At 33.8% G+C, this 26,355-nt stretch overlaps 1 protein-coding gene across 1 annotated transcript in view; it reads right to left on the bottom strand.

Moving 5' to 3' along the window:
• LOC126977404 (uncharacterized) overlaps nt 1-20,384 on the bottom strand; it is a 360,855-nt gene extending 340,471 nt beyond the window's left edge. The window contains exon 1 of the mRNA XM_050826232.1: nt 20,262-20,384. The gene's annotated coding sequence lies outside the window, so the exon portion shown is untranslated. The remainder of the gene's footprint in view (nt 1-20,261) is intronic.
• Nucleotides 20,385-26,355: the final 5,971 nt, after the last annotated feature.

Below are 26,355 nucleotides of genomic sequence, written 5' to 3'. Positions count from 1 at the left end.
TTTCATCATCGTTTTACAAATCATTTCAATTACAATATAATATAACATGTAAAGTGATGCAACAAACATACTCAAACGTCAAATAGTTAGTGCCTTACACAAGTAAGTCAAAAAAGTAAATGATAATTAATACAAAGTAAAAGTTATTGAGTACAGTAGCTGCATTATGTGGATAATGGTATGTGTGGACATACCGTAAATAAATAAAGGTATTCTTTTGTGAGCATTTTATAAGCGATTATATATAAAAAAAATTATATCAAATCAAGTAATAAAAAATAATCTGTGTAAATAGAAAAAAATATTGTTTGTTCTAAGAACACAAACGTTACAATTGTGTACATTATTGTTGAAACACCTTTCGATGTTTGGTTTCATCTCGCCCTGGGAGAAGAGGGGCTGTCCTATATCTAATATTTGAAGGAGATCCTAAGCGAAAATGTTCGAGAAGGGTTTCTCCTAATGCAATAGAAGCAGTATTTATATGTCTCTCATAAAACGTGGAAGGTTTTGTTCAATATAATGTCTTTTTAAAATTAAAAAATAATAAAGGAGTTATAAGAGTAGTATATAATCTTCTAATATATAAAATTCTAGTGTCAAGATGTTAAGCATTAAAATGAAATTTTGAGTGCATATTGGGTAGGTCTGAGAATCGGACATCTATTTTTCATCCCCCTAAATGTTAAGGGTGGTCCACATGAAATTTTATTTTTTTAATTTTATTGACATTTTTTTTTAAATTTGTTTGATTATGAGTCAGCATTAAAAAATACATACATCTTCAAATTTTCACACATCTACGATCAACAGTTACTTTTGTATCGCGATTTTAATATCGGCAATACAACGTTTGCTGGGTCAGCTAGTATATTTATAAAAGCAGTATATAAGATACATATTGTGATCAGAACTTAACTCATATCAAAAGTATTCAACCACTTTTATCTTAACCATTATACGTCCAGTTATTTTCAAAACCATTGTAAATTTCTAAATAAGCTTTCAGCAATATTTAAAACGGTGACGAAAAGCATATTTATACATTCAAATTGTTAAGATATTTAAATGACCATAAATATATTTTCTACAGTGGCGGTTTTATGCTAACTAAAGCTTAAAATGCGGTTCAAAAAGAAATCTAGTCTTATTCATGTAGCAACTTAACTCGAAGCTAATCCTTACAGTTCAACTTTTAACGAATATTTTTGAAACTCGAAAAGAAGAAATTATATCATTTGAAAGTTGAGTAGTTCAGTGTATTCTTACTATCTTATATAAATGTCGGACGGATTTGGGTTGTTAATGTTTATTAAAACTTTATTTTGTACAGTTTACTATTATTATAATAATAATAATAATAATTCCTTTATTTCAGGCTACATAGCCCATAAAATAAATACCTTATAGTATAACATACATATGATTTGTGATATCCTTCAGCAACCTGGTGACGTCGACATGGTCGAAGGTAACGGGCGGTAACTTGTTCAAGTTCCTTGCCACGAAAGACGATACGTCGTCAGGATCAGTCACCTTCAGGAGCTTTATCATGTCCTGAAGACTTCTCTCTCCCCTTTCATCCCTCCTGCGGGACGGCATCTGGTCGGTTTTCATCAAAACCTCGTACAGGAGTGTCTTGGCGTTGATGATCTCCTCACTCTTGAAATTTGAAGCACAGATCTGGATGATGCTGATCTCGTCCATAGTAACAATTGCGTGCTGAAGGAATGCCAGCAATTCATTGGCTATGAGTTTTTCAGAACTCATAGTCATAATAGCGTGCAGCGGCGGTTGCCGCACAGATCGCGATTATAAATTGTATTCGTAAGTTCAGTGAGCATGTACGTTACCGAGCGCGCTCGCAACTGAACTGTTATATGTATAGTTCTAACTTTTTTATTTTTAAATCTACTCAATATGTTTTTTATTCTTTATATATTTTATCCATACGTAAAATACCTATGACGTATACACTTTCAGGACTCTACATAAACATTTCGAACTTTGTTGCAACGGAATAGATTTTTTTTGTAATGATTAAATAAACTTATATATATAATATGATTTTGTAATGTCTTTTTGTTTCAGGCATTAGTTTAAGTATTAAGTTTTGAAGCTAAACAAACTAATTAAATAATTATGCATGTTAAGTATCAAATATAGGTAAAGACTTATCAAGCTCATTTTAATAAATATTTGTAAGCTGTTTTTGTTAACTTTAATACAACCAAAACTTTACGAGTATTCGGTTTTTAATTATATTGCACTTGCTTTTGATTTACATTGTTTTTTTGTCTTTGTTATAACAGGCTCAGACGGACAATGGCAGCTTGACATGATTGAGTTGTCAATATCTTATCACATAACGCTACGCTTTAGGCAATCTTGTGATGTGTTACGACTGCAGTCACCTACTCATTCCATAGCTTATTATCCGAATAATAAAATTCTAGTTTGCTTAAGAAAATAAAAATATTTTTTTTGTAAAAGGAGGACTAATGAGCGTACGTGTCACCAGGTGTTGTGGTCACCGCCGCCCACTATCTTTTGCAACATCAGAGGAATCATAGGGACGTTGCCGGCCTTTATGGAACCGTCCGTCACTGGCTAAGCTGCCACAAAGCGCGTGGCGCACATTCCCGTCTTAAGCCGCTGCGCGTTACCGACGCCAATTTCAACGGGCTCGTGTTACAATAAAATTTATTGCTTTTGAAGTGTTTCGGCTTGTTTATAAAAACGAACGTCAATGCTTTTGTTATGAAACAAACTAGCGCTTTGTTAGATTACATAAACAATAGATACTGCGTAATTTAAACAAATTTCGTTTAAAGTAGGGCTAAACGTCTGACCGCATTTTGACGGCTTGTCGTATTTACACAGATAAAGTTTTAAAATTAAATATTCTTACTTTTATAGTCTGTTAAATTACCTTTCTTGTGGTATACCGTGTAGCTTGTCTTACTCTGTGTATATTTAACAAAAAAATATCTGCTACCGTTGTGTGCCAAGCAGACGTACGACGTCTGGTTTGGCACTCAACGGTAGTTTTGATAGCAGACGTCAGACGTCTGATTGGCACCTCGCGGGTTACAAAGTTAGCAAGAGTTACAACGAATAAAAGATATAAATGACACAACACATAAGATATGTGAAGCTGCACTGTAAGTCAGCACAAAGAGGTCGTTAGTCGTTACAGAAGTGAGTCAAGTGTAATTGTGAGTGTGTGTCAGGAACTCACAGCCGCTGCAAATAATTGCCACCTCACTATTTACTGTATTGAAGCGGAATAATTTCCATATACGCAATAAGAGCGTCACATTTATGCGACTCTTGTCAATTTATTTGAGAGCTATACTCATACTGATATGAAATGATAATAACAACCACAATATACTTGCGTATACACAAACAATGCATGCGAGAGATAACCAATTGTTATTGTAACCGATTTTGATTGACAAGTGGTAAACAGTCAGCCACGCCTCAAATTAGCTCTTTATTATTTTAAATGTTAAGGCCCTAGATAACGCACAAATTGACTGTAATTGAATTATCTGGCTGTCAGGTCGTGTAAACACTAGTATATTATCAATAGGGCTGAAATGAACTTTACAAAGGCCGTTCTGTAACCATAACCATAGTATATCTACTCTAAGTCAATGTAGGCATTAAGTCACGCATTATTGGGCTGTCAGGTGGTGTATACGCTATTATATTCTAAATCTATGATAACAACTATTAATTAATATTTCTATATCTAATATTTCTATGTTGGCATTAGCTCGTTTCCAGTATGCGCTTGTTCGCTAAAATATACTCGTATTTCAGAAATATTTGGTTTGATGTGTATCTTATAATATTGTGAGATATAATATTATGAAACGAGTTTATACATACATTTTCACCTGGTTCTTCTTGATAACTGGCTCCACGGTGATTTCGTACTGATGCAGTAATTAAGTAATTAATAGAGAAGAATTATATTAAATTCTCCGACGGGATGTGTGGCGGTCCTCCACAGTTCGGTTTACAAGGAGCTTTCTTCCACGTACTACAAAGCTGTGGAATGAACTTCCTTTTTCGGTGTTTCCGGGACGATACGACACCCTATTGCTATAATTTCTGCACTTATTTGACCGATACTATGAGGAATACTTCCTAAACCAAATATTTATGATCGATTTTAAATATTACAATGAGAGTTTGCGATGACTGTATCGACCAGCTCGTTCACGATCATGACGCATGGACCAACCTTCACCCCTTCCTCATTTTAGGGAGGCGAGCGAGCCGCCCCATGACAGGCAATACCATGGGGCTACCAGAAGGTTAAATAATAGTGAAGTGTTCATTTTATATTGCTAGTATCATTATAGCAATTTCAAATAGTTATAAGATTACTTCATTGAGTTTAAAGGCATAAAAGGCATTTATTTAAAATTGATTCCTTTAGAATTCTCATTGATAGATTTGCAATGTACTAGATACTACTACCGCTTCAGAAGCCATTGACGCTCTGAGCGAGAAGAAGCGGCGCAAGAAACTCTTCCAGCATTCTTTTTTTGCGCTCTTTTCAATAAATATATATAATATAGTACAGTCAATTCTATCGCTATAAAACAATCATAATCTAGTCCCGGGCCGTCCGATCACATAGATATAGCTGTGGGGTCGTAGGATTTACGACAGAGCCATTTTTTAATAAAACATTTAAATTTATTTATAGATAATGCCTGAACAGTGGCTGGGACTTTATTATAAAAGTGTATACATTTACCCCTAAAGCTATTATGTATTTTATGAAGCTTACTAGAATTAGTTCACAAGCAATCCTTTATTTCTAGTGTTATAATAATGAAAATAGCTATTAAGAGCAAAAAGGTGACGATTTTTGTGAACGTGTATTAAATTTTCATAAATGTACTGACAATGAACAGTCATAATATTTATTTCTTTAAATTTTTCTTTGAGACGCTGTCTATAACCAAGCTGATATATAGCACCAACAGCTATCTTCTGTATTTTTATTTAATTGCTGCGTATAGATATTATTGTTTACTTCAATAGAATATCACCAATCACAATTACAATAATTATCTATTATTGATTACTAAATCACCAGTGTAAATACAAACACATAAAATAATCTGTCATACGACCTGTATAGCCGAGTGGTTAGCGATCCTACCTACTAAGCTAGAGGTCCCGGGTTCGAATCCCGGTAGGTGCAAGCATTTATATGATGAATATGGATGTTTGTTTCCAAGTCATGGATATTTAAATGTATTTATGTATGTTTATATGTATTTATGTATGTTTAAGTAAGTATATTGTATTAAATATATCATTGTCTTGTAACCCATAACACAGGCTATATATGCTTAATTTGGGGCAAGATAATTTGTGTAATAAGTGTGTCAATATTATATTATATATTGTGTCAATATTATAAGCGTCGCTGGCGAATAAGGTAAGCTGGCGAATAAGGTAATCTGGTAATAAGGTAATCTGGTAATAAGGTAAGCTGGTAATAAGGTAAGCTGGTAATAAGATAAGTTGGTAATAAGGTAAGCTGGTAATAAGGTGAATTTAAACGGTTGTATCTCACCACGGAGTCCAAGGTTCGATCATCTTCCGCTAGGTACCAATGTGTTTTTGGTTTATGATTTCTTATGTAGGTATGTTATTCGACGTTTTATAAGTTCGGCAACGGTCTTGTGATTCCTCTGGTGTTACAAGAGAATATGGGCTGCGGTGATCACTTATTGTTTCATAAAAAAATAAAACAGAAGGTGTGTCCTAAAATGCGCGTAATCCTTAATTAATAATCGACAAATTAGTAACTTTTAACAAAAAAACTCTATAATTTCAAATAATAAGTATATAACTTGAAATTGAATATGAATCATTAAATTAATGAATTGTAGATGTTATTGTGCCCACAATAACACTTCGGAGAAATACATATTGAACGATATTGTATTATGCAAAAAAGATACAATATAGGAGTGCTACTGTTACTGTTCTAAGAAAGTTGCAATACTTCCAATATTTACACATAATACATGAACACATTCTAATACTTTTCTATTTATTAACTATTATATTCTTACATTTTATTATTGTTTAGCCTCGGATTAAAAAAACATTGGAAGTTGTAGAGAATGCTGATAAAAGTGAAAACTGACAAATTTTAGTATTAAAATTTGATATTTTTTTAATATTAAAGACGAATAAATTATTTATTTCAATTTATTTTTAGAACTTATTTTCAATAATAGATTAAACAAATAAAAACACTATTTCAATAAAACACAGTATATAAACACATTGAACTTTATACAGCACTAATATTGCATAATTCGTCAGCTGTATAACTACAGATACACAGCTATAAGCATTTCGGTGACGCGAACTTACGAGATTTCACACATACAAAAAGTGTCTAACTATATATATTTTTTTTTGAAAATAAGGGACGAGACGAGCAGGACGTTCAGCTAATGGTAATTGATACGTCCTGCCCATTACAATGCAGTGCAGCTCAGGATTATTGAAAAACCCCAAAAATTCTGAGCGGCACTACAACTGCGCTCGTCACCTTGAGAAATAAGATGTCATTTGCCTATGCACTATTAATTACACTAGCTACGGCGCCCTTCAGAATGAAACACAGTAATTCTTACACATTACTGCTTCACGGCAGGAATAGTCGCCGTTGTGGTACCCATAATCTAGCCGGCATCCTGTGCAAAGGAACCTCCCACTGGTTATTCATATATTTATATATTTTTTAATTATTTATTTACCGTGCGTGCGCTTCATGAGTCATGAGCATGTCGGTGACGTGAACCTATAAGATTTTCCCCTACCAAAAAGGACCCAACGTGCCTGTTTTCACTTCAAAAACATTATATCGTATTATATAAAGTATAATATGTCAGTGGCGGTATGATAAATATTCTTTCAATATTGAGAGGAACTTCGTTTGATACTAGGCATTTATCGGAAATACCCGTTTAACATAATGTTATTCTGTTGGAGAACTTTTAATATCAGAGACTTACCAAATAACCACTCATGTTCATATTAAATTCTTAAACAAAATGTAAATTGTTTATATAAACAATAAAATATCTTTGTTCTACTGTATGTGGTATTACGACAGATAAATATTCAGTTCGTTGTAGATAATTTGTATTAATTTAGTAAGCTAGAATAATAATATTATAATAAAATTGACACTATTAAACTAAACTAAACCTTCCCAGAACAACACAATACCTAAATAGTAGCTACGCAATGTGTATTAAATTATTTAATCATCTACCTCTAATCAATGTAATCAATTCCAGCCTATTACTTGAATGTCGCTCAACATTAAATAAGGCGGCTGGCAAAAACAATATCTTAACACTTCAGTGGGGTCAGGGGCAACGAGGCGGCAGACATACTGGCTAGAAGGGGTTCTGAGACCTAACCGGTCGGACCAGAGCCTTTCCTGCCTCTGCCACATAGCTGGTTCAGAATCCCCTTAAATCAAAAGATAAATGCACTACATCAACAATAATGGGATAGCCTTGAGGAGTGCAGGCAAGCCAAAGCAGCTTTACCTTGCGCCGAATTGCGTTTTACCAGAGAAATCTAACAACTTAATCGGTGTCGACTTAGATTAATATTATGTGCGACCACAGGTCATGGCAATTTTAACAGGCATCTTTTTAATATAGGTGTCACAGACAGCCCCCTAAGCAGAGGCTGCCTGGGGGCAGAAGAAACAGCCGTTCACGTTCTGCGGGAATGGAGAGAGGTGGAAAACTACAGGGCGAAGCACCTGGGGTCACAAGGCACTCTTCGGGAAGTCTTCCGAGACGCAAAGAAGTTGGGTGACTTCTTGGAGGAGCTTGGCTGGTTGGAGTATCCTCTACCACCTTCGCACGCAAAATAGGCGCATATGACGTCGAGTTGCGGAAACCGCCCCTGTGAAGAAGAAGAAGAATAATCTACCTCTAGAAATAAAAAACTTATCACAGAAACGATTTACTGGACTCTTGTTTAAATGGTTAACTGGTAAAAAATTCAAAAGTGTTAAGATTGTTTTAAATTGTTAAGTATTTGTATGCTAATTTAAATTGACCGAATAGAAGACACTACAATAAATTTAAGATCTATAATGTTTACTGTATTCGATGCTATAAATAAATTTATTTCATTTCATCAATATATTTATTATGATATACATGTTTTATAAAACATGAATATATAATATATAAACATTCATGACTTAAAAAAAACATCCATATTCATCATAAAAAGTTTTCACTTACCTGAATTCGAACCCGGGAACTCTAGCTTAATAGGTACTAAACTATGTTACTAAACAATATCTCACGTAAGATATTATAATGTTCCATAAAATATTTTATCACGCCGTAATTTATTATATTAAATTATATACGTCATATACTTGCCTTTTATAAATCCAGCAACCCTCTCGAACTCGAGCAAATCATCGTGCTCGAATTGAACAAGATCTCAAAACAATGGACCAAAGATGGCAGATAAAACACACGCACCCTTATCTTTAATATTAGTTATTGGGCACAAGCTTGCTTGGACCGCTATCCTTGTTATAATCTCACAGGATACGGTTGTTTCATTAATTTCGAGTGGTTACATCCCCTTTTGTTTCGTACGTTAACCGAATTGTCTCTTATTTGATTTAGCAATGTTTTCTTCAGTTGTGCTCTTAACTAGCTACTGTACTGATTCCTTTGTATATTTTTACTTATTCAAGATATAGTGATAGCACCCAAAATTGTCTCATAATAAAATGTAAAACGGCCTTCGCGAAACGTCAATATGACGCTCTCTCCTCTAAGCTATACAATAAGGTCCATGAGAAGACTTTTATCTACACACTCAGCAATTTCGAGGTAAAAAAGAAAACAACCGCCTATCTTAAACAATTATCATATTCAGAAACGGAAAGTCGTAGTTCACACACACACAAACAAACACAATATACACACACATTTTATTTTATTATTATCTATTATTATTAATTATTTCATTGGTCATTGTTATTTGTCGAGGAATCACTGACCCCGAAGATACAGTTTTAACTAGTTTCGGGGTCAGAGGTCCACCCATTTTAATATCACTGCAAAACCGTTTTCCAATGTTATTATTATTACAATTAACGATAAAAAGATGTTAATAATTAGTATTATACATGCAGTGAGTGTAAGAAAAAGATGAAATAAAAAAATGATATATTTAAATGATTTTATAGTTCCGAATTAAAAAATAAATAAATGCTTCAGTTCATGCTGGGGCTACATAGATTACCAGAGGCAGCAAATGCTGGAAAATAGCGGTCTATCATATTAATTGGATGCGTTTCGAAGCAATTTCACGTTTTGGATGTGAAATCTTCTTGAGAAACTCGTTACCGTCACTCAAAAGAGATTAAAGTACACATTATATTATGAAGAAGAGGGGACTATGTAAAAAATATTTTGAATGAAAACTTTGCCATTGACCGCTCTACGTAATTCGATCTCTTTCCTTACATGTATCTGACAAGAATTGGAAAATTGAAACAAAAATTATTTTGTTTCTTATTTAAGTAACCGTAAGAGCGCTTTCGCAATACGCCTGATCAGAGTCCGATCCGTATCCGTGAAAACACGGTCCGAAGTTCTATTTCTATGGCAGTTTACGTCTGTGTGTCTGTTCGGGATAAACTAAAAAACTACTGTACGGATATTCATTCATTTCATTTTTCACATATTTTCACATATGGATACCGTGATTCTCGTGAAAGGTTTTAGTACACAATTTTTAAAAATTAATTAACGATATTTGTCGAAGTTATCGGAAAAATAAGTCACCTGGAAACTTTCAACGAAAACACTGTCTAAGGCTCTTTGAGATATATTAAATAATCTATGTTGGAATTGTGTATCTTATATAGTTCGCATCACGTAGACGTCTGGCATTCCACAGCCGCGCGTTTTGTTAGAAATTTCTTGCCTCGCACAGCCACTTTATGGAATCAATTACCGGCTGCGGTTTTCCCGAACAGATACGACTTAGGGGCCTTCAAGAAAAAAGCATAGTCCCACCTTAAAGGTCGGCAACGCATTTCTTGACACACCCGTTGTTGCGGATGTCCATGGGTGGTTGCCTCACCTCTCCCCAGCCCGTGAGCCTCTTGCCCGTTTGCCCCCTCTTATATAAATAAATTTTAACAAATAAACAACCGACTTCCAAAACACTATTCCAAAACAATGGATATAATGTGCACTAAAAAGTATAAAAATAATTGCGCATTTTTATGCAATCTAATTAATTAATCTAATTCTAGTTACGATTATTGTTATTTTTGGAATCGGTGTCCTTCCGCCGCGACCTGCTCTCGCCTCCTCACGAGTCAAGCACATCTCACCTAAAACTATATATGTAACAAAATTATCTTGGATGACACCGACTCCAATAATTACAATAATGATAACTAGTATTATTAGATTGTATAAAAATTCGCAATTGCATGCATATTATATACGTATATTGTTTTGGAATAGTGTTTTTGAAGGCGGTTGTTTTTTTGTTATTTTTTTTTATTTTATGATTTTTAGTGAATTTAAAGTACACTAACTAACAATTTGTCTAAATATGTGTAGATAATCTAAATTATTCAATGCAGCAATGAACGTAAATGCTTTGTAATTTGATTACAGACAGTTAGAAATTCTGCCACAGATTGCATCCTTACTGTAATTCGATAAGGAGTCCCATTGATCATCATATTCGACTAAGACAATTAATTACTTGACCTTGATTTTGTTATGGAAGATGACTTAATTATCCGGATAGCATAAAAAAAAATCGGCCGAGTTCCGTGACATTGTCATGGATTCCGTTATCAGTTATACCTAACTAAACTCACACCAAACTCTTTTTGAAGTATATCCTTTCCAATAAAAAAATAATCATCTAAATCGGCTGGCGCGATATTCAGTTATTCGTAAATTTATCGTCCACTTTGCTCTACGTATGTACTTATAGCAAATTTAAGACTTTTATGGTTTTCTCATGGATGCCACTGTCAGATCTGGACCAAATTACAATGAGACCATACGGAAAGCACCAGCTTTCAAATAAAAAAGAATTATCAAGATCGGTTCACCCGAAAGTTTTGAGGTAACATAAAAAAAGAAGAACACACTGACGAATTTTTTTGAAGTCGGTTATAAAAAAGTAGTCCGCGGTTGCATAATTATTATGTCATCTTTAAAAGATAACACTATATCCTTTTTTAACTTTAAATTATTGGCAATTATAAAACGGTAATGTAAGATCTGTTTACATTAATACGATATTAATCCTTATTATTTTATTACTTCAAAATCATCCTACAGATACCTAGAGAGATACCTACGTTTCTGTTGAATTTTTAACATATTAACTTGATAACACATTTTCGCTTTGTGGCTTTAGACTACGTTATTCTCTAATACTTACATTTTTTTTTCTATTGACAGAACAGCGTATGTCGGGCCAGCTTGTAAATAATGAATTTGTGAAATTTGTAAACATGTTGCTACACCGTTATTTTTGTCCAAAATAAGAACACATCTTAGTACAGTGTGCGTACAGATTATATCTGGCTATCCGAGCTTCCTTCCTGGTATACTTGCAGTCTCGAAGTGACATCGTTTTTCGAAAATATTTGCCCAGCAAGCTTTCCGGGATTACATAGGTGGCTCTTCAGTCCTCGATCAGAGAAAGATGTAGATGAGAGAGGGAAGAGAGTTGATGAGTGTTATATTAAGATAATCTATCTACAATGTCGTTTGGACAATTATTGTCCATCCCAAATAAAAACTTGAAAATTAAGTATATCTAGTGGTAGAGTTTAGAAATATACCAATTTTATTTCCAAATTTTGCTATTTCTAATAATATTAATAATTTCTAATAATGCTATTATTTTAATCAAAAATAAAAGTGGGTAATCCGTTAATAGGAACAATAACACATATTGAAATTAATTTATCTTAAATTTAAATTCTTATTCTTAAGACGGAAAATAGCATGTCTTTTTGCTACGAAATACACATCGTAATAACTAATAACAACATTGTATAAACCACCTCAATTTATCTTAAAATTTACCAAAAGCTTGAGAAAACACCAAGCAAATTTGTTGGTACACAAATTCACGTGATTGATGGATTAATTCCCGATGAGGTGTGAACATTTTCTCATATTAATCATTCTTGTCACCTGGCCTAAACAAACAGGGGCGTGAACAAACGTCCTAGTGTAAGAGTTGGCCACTACATGTGACTAATTTTATAAGTTTATGTTTACACACCATTAATCAATTTATTATATCTCTCCAGTATTTTGTCGTGATTAAACACCACAGCTATATCGCTAAACAAAGGCCCACCTTTTTTATGAAAAAAGGAGGACAAACGAGCGTATGGGACACCTAGTGTTAAGTGATCACCGCCGCCAGCATTTTCTTGCAACACCAGAGGCATCACAAGACCATTGCCGGCCTTTAAGGAAGGTGTACGCGTTTTTTTATGAAGATATCTCTTTGTAGTACGTGGAAGAAAGCTACTTGAAAAGCGCACAGTGGAGGACCGCCCATATCCAGATGGTGGGGATGATATCCTAATTTATGGCGAAACACTCCCCGTGATAAATGCGGTAGAAGACACACAATGAAGCGATGTCTCTGCGTAACGCCAAGTGATCAAGACCGTGCACAGAGCACTGAGTCCCCGACAATCCGAGCTGCTCTGCGTTGGAATGCTATGCTATGCTTTTTCCTCGGAATCCTTAGACGTCTAAGAGGCCTAAGGTACTCATTTCCTGAGCGTCAGCTAGTAAAAGACCTGTTAAAATTTGTCACAATACAGAGAAAGACAGACGAATATAATAGTATCGTGTAATCATTCATATTAATTTAGTAAAAAGATTATTATTTTGATATCAGAGAAATTATTCAGTTTCAATTATAAAAGAGCAAATAAATTATGTACTTCACTAGGTGTTATAAAAACTATAGCTGTGTAATAAATATAAAAAAGAAACAATTTATTTGCATAAAAAACATGAAATAAGTGCTTTCTGTAGGCCTTTGTCAGACGGAAAATAATACTGACTATGAAATTAAAAGGAGCTTCGAAAACTTAAAAGTGATGTGTAAAATCCAAAAAACATCACAAGATAAAATAATAATTGAAATCTTGATAACAGCGCCATCTTCCGCGCCTGTATATATCTAGCCAGACCACACCACACGTACATAAAAAAAAAATTAACAATTGGTGGTTAGCGGGAGTAGAATTACAAAATATTAGAGGTGGGCTTCGTTTTGTTTAAATATGTATACCTAAAAAATAAAGTACATTTTCGAAATAAATTATTGTACTAAGCAAATATAAACCCTCGTGTTTGGTTTAATCTTTGAAGTTCACAATGAACGTTTGAAACCACAATTCCAGCGAAATAATAACCTGTACAACCGCAGCGTGACGTAAAAAAACATTTAATCAAATAATTCAGTAACCTTATCTTAATTTACATAATCCTTTGGCAGTGAGATATTTATACGCACCAATAACTCTCTTTGTAGCCATTTCTCACGTTTTAACGTCAATTAAATACATTCCACGCTATTGTTTATTTACGAAGTATTCGCTTTTACAAAATTATTCAAAATGCCAACCGTTAACGGATTATTTATATAACATCGTCAAATGACTGAATGAATGAATATTCTTATACGCTAAAAATAATGTCACAATTTCTGCAAATGGTGACATGAATGGAATGGAAATATGGAATTCCACAAAGATGTAATTTGCAACGTACATCTTGATTTAGGATTTTATAGATCTAAGTAGTCATTTATTCAATACATCCCCTGACCTCTGATACGAGTATCGCACATGTCCAGGTATTCACTTCCCATCATTCGAGCAACTTGCAATTTGAAAAGTTCCCAAGTCATATTGACATGGAAATACGGTTACATAAAAATCTTATGAAACGTTTTCATAAAAATAATTAAAACGTCTCTCTGTACTCTTTTTCTCTACGATTTCCATAACTCATAACACCTTTTTTCTCTCTCAGGCGATTATTAAATAGATGTCCATGTTAATAATATATAATTATGTTATATAACATAAAGTACTCAGTCCTTACGGTTGTCTGGTTCCATAATACAACACTATATCTTCACAAAATATACAGTCCACATAATAAATTTAATACGTGAATTTTGAAACAGAGGCGAGTATTGTAAGCACAAGCTTAGTGAGAACAACTCTAATGAAAACTGCTTTAAACAAAACATCGTCTACGCATTTCGTAGAGTTTTCGTTGCGAAGTGAAACTCGTACTTTAATTAAATTTACTGTATGAAAGTTGTTTTGCAATTTCATTAATTAAATTCATAATATAACCATATCTGGTAAACTTGAATAGAGAGAGGGAGTTATATTTGTACCAATCACGTTGCTACAAATAAATGACCATTGATTTCCAAAACGTGGTTATAATTTCGAACCGACTCAGGAACGACCCATTTCAGGTCAAATGCAAGTGAGACGGTTACTTCAAAGAATACCGGCCTAGTGTGAGTTCGATTAACACTCAAATGTTTTACTAGCATTTTTGTTAAGTTTTACTAAAAGAATAGACTATAATAACTATTTCCTTGCTTCCCTGTTTCTTTCCTCTCAATTATATGAAAGAATACCTACACACGACAACGAACGGTAGCTTCGGAATATTAGAGTTTCCTCATTGATTATCTTCTTAAAATCATACCTAGTCTTGCCATAAGAACAAGGAAAGAAAAATTTGCTATTGCAAATAAAATTTATTACTTTTACAGTGTGTTAGTTTAATACATAGATATAAAACAATTAAAAATATGAAAATTTTATTCGAAGTGTATTCCATTGGCTGCAATACAGTCCTTTAAACGTTGAGGCCAGTTATCAATAAGAGCACGCACACTTTCCATGAGAAAATTTGCCCAACATGGTTCTAGGCGCTATCTTCATCTCCTGAGATAAAATCTTTTGCTTTCGGACAGGATTTCTTCGAATTCTTACCCTTACTGCTTTAACCACCTTTTTCATACGAACACTACTTGGACGGCCTGATCTTTTTCTGTCACAAACAGAGGAGGTCTCATTGTACCTATTAATAGCCCGGTAGACAAAATTTTACTAATACCAAGCGAGAGAGGAGAGTTTTAAAAATTGCATTTGACTCCATATTTACTTTGTGTAATACAGTCACACCGATTCGGTTCTCTTTATCACCCCACTCCATTTTAATATCGCCAAATATTGTACAATGTATTGGCGCCAAAATGAGAAAACTCAATGAAGAATCATATAAAAATGACAGATTCCAAATTCAAATGTAATATTTTGTTTTTTTTTTTTGTAATTGTAACAGTATTCATCAAATAAAAATCACTTTATTCGTGTAGTTCATTGAAATGACACTTATGAATGTCAAAAAAAATGTTTTTCTTATTGAATCTTCTTCTACTTCATAAAGGGTTGAGCTAATGAGAAGAAGTAGCAAGAAACTCATTGCCACTCTTTTAAATCAAGAATTACATTTTCATCGTTTTATAAATAATTTGAATTACAATATATATGTAAAGTGATGCAACAAACATACTCAAACGTCAAAATAAAGTCACTGCCTTATACGAGTAAGTCAAAAAAGCAAATGTAAATTATTACAAAACAAAGTTATTGTGTACACAACCCACACACATCGTAAACAAAAAAAATGCATTTTGCGAGTATTTTATAAGCGATTATATAATTATGGCCACACTAAGTATTTGCGGACCAGACCAGATCAAAGCCCTTACGAATGCTCCCCTCAACACATGTGCCAGAGAAGCAACAGCCAGGGATAACTGGCGTTCGTTCGACGTGACAACGACTGCTCTGTCAAGAGTAATCCGACGAAGAAGAAGTATTTGCGGTAACAACTAAAGGGAAGATGAACGATGAATAATGAGTATAAATTCAATTTAACAAAACATAAAAACTGGTTCAAGAACCTCAATGATAAAGGTATTATTCACATTGAACATTTTTGAATGCTTTTTTGTAGCACTTTTAAAAGAGAGAAAGGGGAATTTAAATACATTTAATTTTTGCCGCGCTTACATTGTATTTTTGGCGGTTTATGGTTTTGTCAGAAATGTGTCAGATGCTTCGACGTACATGCAGAGAATTACGTTCCGGACGTTTTTTCCCGGTTAAGGTACCCCTCCGCATCGTCCCATAAGGAACTTCATTCCAAAAACCATATTCTTCTCGATAAAAGTCAACATTACCGGAATGGTGCTTAGTGTCAATTTTATTTTTATCTTTGACGTGTTTCACTTACATTAATAAATCTATAAGTTTTAATTTTTAGCTTGTGACGAATACTTATAGATCTTGAAAGTTAGAGAAAAGAGTTTCTTTATAACGCGCCAATAATAGGTGCGGTAGAGAACACATAATACGTTAATTGTATAAAAGACATTGTGTCAGAAACTTGTAGAAGGAGCAGATAATAAATGCTCTCAGACAGAACAAAAACAAGATTCATTCGAGTAAAAAATACTTTTAATTCTATCTAGTGGAAAAGTTTTTCGTTTTTCGTAACCAACTTTATTGTTTAATGGAAAACTAGCGGATGGTACAAGTTGTGCGGTAAGACGTGGAGTATTAAGTTCTAGCGGTTTCCTCAGGCTTCTCCGGTATCCAAACATTATTAAATATTGCATTTTTCTTGTTTCCGAGATTATAATATTATAGTGCAACGAAAGGCGGTTCGAATCATCAACGATCAAGTCATCTCTAATTGGCTTTATTTTTTGGCGATGCAAATATATATGGGTTCTTCCTTTCTACATGTCTAAAAGGGATGAGTCGAGCAGGACTTTCTGTTGGTAATTGAGACCCACTGCAATGCAGCGCCGCTCAGGATTCTTGAAAAATCCAAAAATTATGAGCGACACTACAATTGCGCAACAATGACTTTAAACATGAAATTATCAATGTATCAAATTCAAGACACTACAGTGATAGTATGATCTAAGTCGTAATGGTTCACAAACTTACTTCTGGCGTAGCAAACTTCAGTAACCTCTCCAATCTCACAACAGAATAAATGCCTATTGGCAGTACTGCCTTGGGGGACGTAAACTGCACATTGGTAATTCTACTACAATTTTGAAGAGCAGGATTTAAGAGTTAAATTTCTTATCAACGTCATTCATCAGTGATATTAGCTTAGTCTGACTCAAAGGATGACTGATTCCTGTCACTCGTTTTCAGAATCACACTGACAACCGAAAACTGGAGAAAAATCGGAACAATTTTCATGAGTGATATCTTCTTTGATTGACGCGAGTGTTACACATTTAAATAAAACACTTTTTAAAGGTTTAAAAATCGCCCCCCTGAAAATGTGCACTGGAAATGTCACGAAACGTCTGGAACTTGAATAAAATAATAATATAAATGTTACTTTTACCCAAAAACTAATATAAAATCACATTTAGAATTAGACGCGTTTTAAAACTTAAAAAGTGTTTTATTTAAATAAGTATTGCTTACATAAGTACAGCGATTTTAAATGACTTTACACCTAACCAAACTTTCTTATATCCGTTTTAAAATATGGTAACATTATGTGTTTCCTCTGATGATGCTAGATTAAAAAAAAATTACAACAAAAATCCTGTAGCTTGGGTTCCATTCCACGTAATACATTCATAACATCTGATTTGTGTTACATAGAGAATTCAACATGAAGTAACAATGAAACCTAAATAAACGTGGAATAAAATAATAAGCGCGTAAACCTTCCTTAAAGGTTGGCAACGCTCCTGTGATTCCTCTGGTGTTGCAAGAGAATGTGGGTGGCGGTGATCACTTAACACCAGGTAACCCGTATGCTCGTTTGTCCTCCGATTCCATAAAAAAATACGAATAAGATTAAGTTTTAAATTTTATGAGCTTAGTTATTGTAAATTCAAAATAATAAGTCAAGATCGTATATTAAATTTTACGTCAACTAAATATTACAAAATTATTAATCTAATATTTTACTTCTTAAATAAAAAGTAAATTATACATTTCTACATCTGTGTTTGCATCAGAAACTGTTTATACAAATACAAAATCTTCAATCAAATCAGTTTGATAAAAGTAATATTCTCATTTTATAATATCTGCTCATTTTTATGTGTGTAAATATTTCAATATTCAATTCAGATATATTCATATCTCAAGATTCATATAGTATATTATATAGTTCTAGCAATTGAAATATTTTGCTAGTTTGTTAAAATTGAACGAAATATAAAAAAAAATCGAAACATGTTAGTCCTGAGTAAAACGTAAACCACAGAATATATTATATATATTTAAACAAAATATATAATATGCTATCATTACTTTCAAAATCAAAATATTAATGAACATAGCAACAAAACCCACAAAGTAAATATAATAACAAATTGAAAATGTAATGGCTACAACGGGTAATTCTTTGGCCGAAAAATGTGCCAACTCTTGGATTTCCGGAAGCCTTATTAAGACATTTTTATTTCACTTTGTATAAACACCCTCGCTTCAAGACAACCAACTAAAAATAGATTTAGAAAATAACCTTTTATCTTCAATGTTTATTATGATATAACGAGCTTATAACTTATTAACTGGACATCAAAAATGTTTTTAATGGTGAGAGATACGCAATCCCCACTGTAGTTTTTTTTTTTCGAAGAGGAGGATAAACGAGCGTACGAGTCAGCTGATGTTAATTGATCACCGCCGCCTAATCTATTGTAATACCAGAGGAATCACAGGAGCGTTACCGGCGCTATAGAAAGGCGTACGCACTTTTTTTGAAGGTACCCATGTGGAACACCGTACAAGGAAGCTTTTGGTTGTACGTAGAACAAAGTTCCTTGAAAATCGCACTGTGGAGGAACGCCACACTTCCAGATAGTGGGAATCATATCGTTATTTGTGGCGTGTCATGCGAAAGTGGAGTCAACTAGCTCTTCGGAACACTGCCCTCGATAAATGCTGTAGAAGACACACAATGAAGCGATGTCTCTACGCAATGCCAATTGTTCAAGCCGTTCACAGAGCACTAGGTGACGAATTCGAGCTGCTCTGCGTTGCACATGGTCGTTGGTCAAATTAGCCCAGTAATTTCACGACACGCCACAAGTTAGGATATCATCCCCACCATCTGGATGTGTGGCGGTCCTCCACAGTGCGGTTTTCAAGGAGCTTTCTTCCACGTGCTACAAAGCTGTGGAATGTACTTCCTTGTGCGGTGTTTCCGGGACGATACGACATGGGTACCTTCAAAAAAAGCGCGTACACCTTCCTTAAAGGCCGGTAACGCTCCTGTGATTCCTCTGGTGTTGCAACAGATTGTGGGCGGCGGTGATCACTTAACAACAACTTGACATGACTCGTAAGCGCGTTTGTCCTCCTATTCCTTACAAAAAAAATTCATTGGCTATGGCGTCCTTTAAAACGAAATAAAAATACTTTTACTGCGTTTAACACTACTACTTCACAGTAGAAAAACCTCCCAGAAAGTTGTGGGCTCAATTAAAAAGAAAGTCGTGTGGTTGATACGAGTATAAGGAGTAGAAGTGACCCACCACTTATCATTGTAAGTTATGAATCCAGTCCAAAAAAGTTATTTTTATCTTGATAATAAACTTGAAATTCGATAATATGCGATGATGTTAATTTTAAAGTTTTATGCTTTTTTCTTATCAAACTGTTATTTGATTTAAAACCAAAATACGATTAATTATTATAAATTACTAAGGTGAAGGAAATTTCTGTAGTTTTACTTAATATAAAGTAATAATCAAAAACTTAACAGAAACACAGCTTTACTTCAAAGATAAAGTCATACAATAAACTTCAAAACGATTTTAAACTTTACATTATTTATTTAAACTTATAGCTCAGAAATATTATATTAATATTAAAAATTCTCTACAACGTAACTTCATTCTTTCATATCTTAAAAATAAATCATACGACTTAACTGTTTTTAAAGAAACTTGAAGTCTGTTAAGAGCCCGAAGTTACCAGAAAGTTATTTGAAGAGACTTACAAACAAAATAAATACTTTTAAAATGTTGTAAGTACATACCTAAGAAACATTCTTATGTCACAAACACAATCACAATGCTTCACTCACTAGTCACAATCGTACACAATATTACAACCGGGAACGTAGAGTCCCCGACACAGCTGTTTTCCTACTGAGGGTTCTCTAGTGAAATGAAAACCTCGGCGCGCGCATTCAGGACGGTATTTCAAACACATTTATCAAGCCAATTCTGCAAATTGTACCAAATAATGAAAGTGATGTTCATACACATATCTTGGCGACTGAGTGGAGTTGAGTTGACATAAACGCTCGTGGATTTATATTTATTTGACAAACAACTCAAGTTCTAAGCTAACGTGCAGTACATGCTTCTACAGAATACAAGCAATGATATCTATTTATTAGTATTAATTAGCTATTCAATACATTTTATACAATTTGTTGTTTTTTTTTTAAATGATAACCCTCGCTTCTGGCATTATTACACAAATTAAATTTATAAACAAAATTTAGGAACGATGCGGGACCCCTCTCGGGTTCCTTGCGAGTGCTTTTCCGCTGAGCCATCCGTTCGAGTGACGTATCGCTGATAGAAAACCTGTTCAACCCCAATATTTGCATAGTAGGAAATTGACTTGAGATGTCGCTCTTATAAACAATTGCTAGCTAGCAAAAGCTCACATGTGGGATTAATTACGAAAATTCAATTTATAAACAAAATTAATGAATGATGCGGGAAATTGATTTGTGTCCACAAAATATAATATGTATAAACCAATGAATGTATATATCGGCGCAAATACTAGAACACACCTATTATAAAAACGAGAATAATTCAGTTTAACTAATTTTAGTTAAAATTAGTTCATAATTTATCCTCTAATTACATTGTGACGTGAAATTATTGTAAAAAACAACACGAATTGAAAACACGTGCATGTGTACCGAGTCCTATAAATACAGCCGCACGGTTGACACTAAAAAAAAAAAAAAAAAAGACACTTGGGTCAGTCGTGCTCGGGCTGTCGTACGGTACGGACCTCTCTGGGACGTCGTAACGCTGCCCGTTGAATAAACGAAAGTAATAAAATACCTACTCGTGTAGTTTTCTTTAGAAGAACCAATGAGTGATCTTCAGCAAGATAGCAATTGTGATGTCAACAGTAATGACGTCACACATTTTAAAAACAATACAGAGGTTCCTTCCTCGTCATATAATTGTACAACATAATAAGAAGCATCTGCCGATGTAATTTGTAATTTATTACAGTGAAAACTTTTTTGGTCCGCTGTACTGTGGGAATTAAATGATACTGAGCCGTCACGTTGAGCAATGTAATGCTCGTTCAGGTTAAGTCAGTTTTAGCCGTATTGAATATTATGTCAACACTCAAACACTCTCTAAATGAGAAAACAACAACATTTGAAGCAACGAACAGAATCACGCTAATCCCACTGCAGATTGTGGTAATACGTTTTTCCTTATAATATATTAAAAGTTCCTTTGGGAGACCAATAAAACCGGATTCCATACATGAAATTACCGGTTGGTCACAAAAAGTTAAACATATTTACCACTTATAGACCATTTATTTTCTGTATGCCCTAATGCCTGCTTTAATTTTCCAGTTTTACACAGTAGATATTATATATAGTCTTCACATGCAGATATACGAACAAATATGTGAATATACAATGTGAGAAAATTAGTGTCTGATGGCCCTTCGACCTTTGAACCTGACTGATAATTACTATTGCATAACTCCGTGATATTTACATATGAAAGCTTTGGGAGCTGATCGCATGTCGCTGGGACCGACACAAAGCTATACTCAAGCCAATGTACGCAATAACAACATTATGGAAATGTAATAAAATGACTCAAACACAAATTATTACAGCTATTCAGAAAGTCACTCGTTTATGGCCGATTTTATAGCTTCTACATATGGCAACGTTATATCTTGCTTCGATGATACTGAGTTTGCAATCTTTGTTACCTTGTGCCTTCTATTATGACGTGTCAGTTATAGGTTTTACTGTTTGAGATAAAATTTGTTGATCCTTGTGAAGTTTTAGCGTCATCCAAACCGTAGTTATCTGGAAGAGAGGGATGTGAGATAGAATCTCGCGCCAGTATCTCCTTTAAAAGTTCAGAAGATATTTCTGAGGTACCTTTATAAACGGTTATAGGGATATTATCCTAGCAATATTTCTTCTGGGTTTTCTGAACTATAATTCTTTGAAAGTTCGGCGGGGGTACCGACAAATCACTACTGTCTGTAAAGTTTTTCATGATAAGATCGATGCTCCCGAGTTAAGTGATAAACTGTGTCAGTTTTTTATTCCAAACAAATACCTCTGTAACTATTTGTAGTTCCGTAGCCATGAACTAATTGTAGTTCCGTAGAGGCTCACAGTAGCGCATGCACCTATAACCCACACCATCACCGCACTCAACGCTCTTTTGAACGCAAACCCTGAGTGTGACTTGTTCGCGGATGAATGGACGGGAATAATGTGAGAATGACTGAACTACTGTGAGCGAGATGAATGTCTAAATTAATAATGAATTGTCTGTTTTATTTTGTAATTTAATTTTATTAATGTGATTGGTGTTAACCGTTTTAATTAAGAAAGTAATTAAAAAAAAATGAGGAGTTGTGTGTTTAAATACGACACACCATTTCCGATATAAGTAATCGCCAACACATTAAACACAGCCTATGTTAAATTCGTGGCTTGTATTTTCGCACTTTACTCAAATATTGTATATGTATTTTTTAAGACAAATTTACTTACATTTTCTTAATATTAATAGAAATACACTTACATGCTTTGCTGTGGCTAATAACTTTAAAATTTAAAAACCCCGATATACTCGATATTTATGACCATTTTTTACAGCCAGAAGATGTATTTCCTGCATATTATTACTAGTTCTTTAGAGTGTTAAAATACGAGACATTTTATGTTAAACTTAACGTATCTCGGTAATTAGACAGAGCTCAAAAGACGTGTCTGTTTTAATTGCGTTCTCGCTTTGAAAACTCAATGTAATTCTCGTTTGAGCAGTTTTCAATACGAATTCAACTTTTGATCACTTAGAGACATCTTAGTCTCAATATAAGCTGGAGTTTAGTGCGATCTTGTTATAAATATTTATGTAAGTTTACAAAACAATTCTATATCAAAATGGAGAAAGTTCTCGATTAATAATCACAGTTTTATGATTGTTGTAACTTTTTTGGTGGGAAACTCTTAAAACTTTCTGTTAATATTTGACATTGACTTTGTTTTTTCTTGACGTTTCTTGGACATAATAAAAACTATTTAACTTGATCGGATTATGCTTATGTGGCTTGCTAAGTTGTATCATATTTATTAATTGATGAATGTTTAAGAAGATTTTAGCCAGTGAAAGCATCCTCTAAAAAAGCCCATTTCATTGGTAGAATAGTGTATATTAGATTTCTTTGGAGCAATATGATAATAGTATTTTACCGCGAGAGAGAAAAGACTTTTCCAATATAGACAGGGCCAGATTTAAATTTAATGCCACCCCAGGGCACCGGAAAAAAATCCGCCCAATAATTTTACATAAACTTACAGTTTATATATTTTATTTTTCAAAACTAAAATAACTAATTTATTGAAGAAACTTTATCAAAACAAATACTAATTATTATTTAATTCCAGACAATAAGAAAAATCGATTGTTATTTTAAATCTCCAAGGAAATTAATTGATTAAATCGTTTTTATTATTAATTTTTACTAAACGTGCCAAAATTATAATTTACAAATAATGGATAAATTGAATTTCTTGAATTATCAATTTAACTAAAAATTATTAATTAACAGAATTAATTAATTATATTGAGCAACATTGAAAAGACTAAAAAAAATTAATCCACTTTCAAAATTTTGCCGCCCTAAGAATTTGCCGCCCTGGGCGCTTGCCCCAACTGCCCCTAGTGTAAATCCACCGCTGAATACAGAGATACGTTGCCGGCGTTTAAGGTGGAACTATGCTCTTTTATTGAAGGTCCCTAAGTACTATCGGTTCCGGAAAACAGCAGTCGGTAATTGATTCCACAAAGTTGCTGAGCAAGGCAAGAAGTAAAATGCAAGAATAACGTATTAAAATTCCGGTCTCAGCATTTGACTCCAACAGACATACATAGAAAGTGACTTTTAATTCATTTATGATAAACTAGTTGGTTTTTAGAAAACTGTAGACAAATGTCCGCAGTGTTTTCAGGATGATATCACTTACCAAAACTCCGGCAAGACCTCAGATGTTTCAAAATAATGTGAGCGGAGGTGATCACTTATTATCAAATGACCTGTACCACGATATACCTGTAAGCGGAATCTTGTATGCTTTGTTCAGCTCTCAACTTTCCTAATATGCAAATATTTATATATTTATTTATTTAGGCCTGGGAGGAATAACAGAATGCACTTGGTATCTTCTGTGATTTTTTTAAGGCTTTTGATTGTGTTCAACACTCAAAGCTGGTCAGGAAGCTATGTCACTATGGTATAAGAGGATCTGCGCTCGATCATCTGATCTCATATTTAAATAATAGGATTCAGAGGGTCGATGTGAATGGCAAGAGATCTCCTGGGACTCCTCTCGGTATGGGGGTACCACAAGGGTCTATCCTTGGACTCTTCCTCATCCTTATTTATATAAATGATCTAACCAACTTTGTAGAAAAAAAGGCAAGGTGGTATTGTTTGCGGATGCCACTTCACTTATATTCAAAGTGAAACGAAGCCAAGTTTATATGACGAAGTAAACAATGCTCTATCTGACATCGTGTACTGGTTTAGCGCAATAGCTTATTGTTAAATAGTCATAAAACCAAATATATAATATTTACTGCGCCAAATGTCAAAAATGTAGATGCGAATATTTTATTAAACGGAGAGGTGGTAAAACCAGTGGAATCTGCTGTATTTCTTGGCATTACTCTTGATTCCAAATTGCAATGGGAATTGCAAAATTCAAATTTGGTAATTTATTGAAGCCTATTGAAGGATTGGCGAATAGGCTTTGTTCTGCAGCATATGCGGTTAAGAAAATTAGACGGTTAACTACTTTAGTTATTTTCATACTATTATGTGCCATGGTATATGGTTACGGGGCAGTGCAGCCGATATTAATACCATCTTTGTGCTGCAGAAGAGGGCTATTAGCGCGATTTATAACCTAGGTCCTAAAGAATCATTGAGAGAAAAATTTAAAGAAATAAACATTTTGGCATTTTGAGTATGTTCATAAGCACATTGAAGAACTATCTAGAAACTGTGACATTTATGACGTAAACACGAGGAACAAACAGAAACTTGTTATGCCTACTACTCGGTTGGATCGAGTTAGTCAGTCTTTTGTTGGGTGATGTATATGCTTCTACAATATGATCCCAGAAAATGTGTTACGAAATTTGTAAAACGTTTGTGTGGGAAAGGTTTCTATAGCATAAACGATTTTCTTAATGGCTCAGCTCAATAATCAGGCTCTCTAATTATAAATGTTTATTGTACGATATCACATTGTAATCCATATTTTTATATTACAAAAAAGCCCGCTGAGTTTCTTGCGCCCATTCTTCTCAGGTCTGAGGCAGTCTCTTTTGAATGGGTGGTAGTTTTTGACGTTCAATAAGTGATTTGGAATCCTATTTTGAATAAAAATATTTGAATTTGAATTGGGGTTGAGCAGGTTATCAACTGAAGCCACAACCTGAGAGTTGAACAAAGCATACAAGATGTTATGACGATACGTCACTCAAAGGGTTAGCTCAGTTGGAAGAGCACAAGAACGGAACGCGAGAGGTCGTGGGTTAAGTTTCGCATCGTTCATAAAATTTTGTTTTCAAATTTTATTTCTGTATTAATCCCAGAAGTGAGCGTTAACACTTTAAAAATATAACAATTTTTTTAAAGAAATAAATTGTATAATTAATTATTTTGCCTTATTTTAAAACTAGTGACGTCTCGAAAATTATGCCACAATTTTTACGAAAATCAAAGTCCCTCCTTTATCTAAACCAATATAAACTATAGGAAAAACATTCAATCAAACATATTGTGTTTATCGTAAATATTTTCCAAATCGGACA

This window comes from Leptidea sinapis, chromosome 1 (genome assembly GCF_905404315.1).
Source record: "Leptidea sinapis chromosome 1, ilLepSina1.1, whole genome shotgun sequence".
Lineage (NCBI taxonomy): Eukaryota > Metazoa > Arthropoda > Insecta > Lepidoptera > Pieridae > Leptidea > Leptidea sinapis.
The sequence above is the reverse complement of the archived record's forward strand: the minus strand, read 5'-3'. Positions and strand labels throughout refer to the sequence as shown.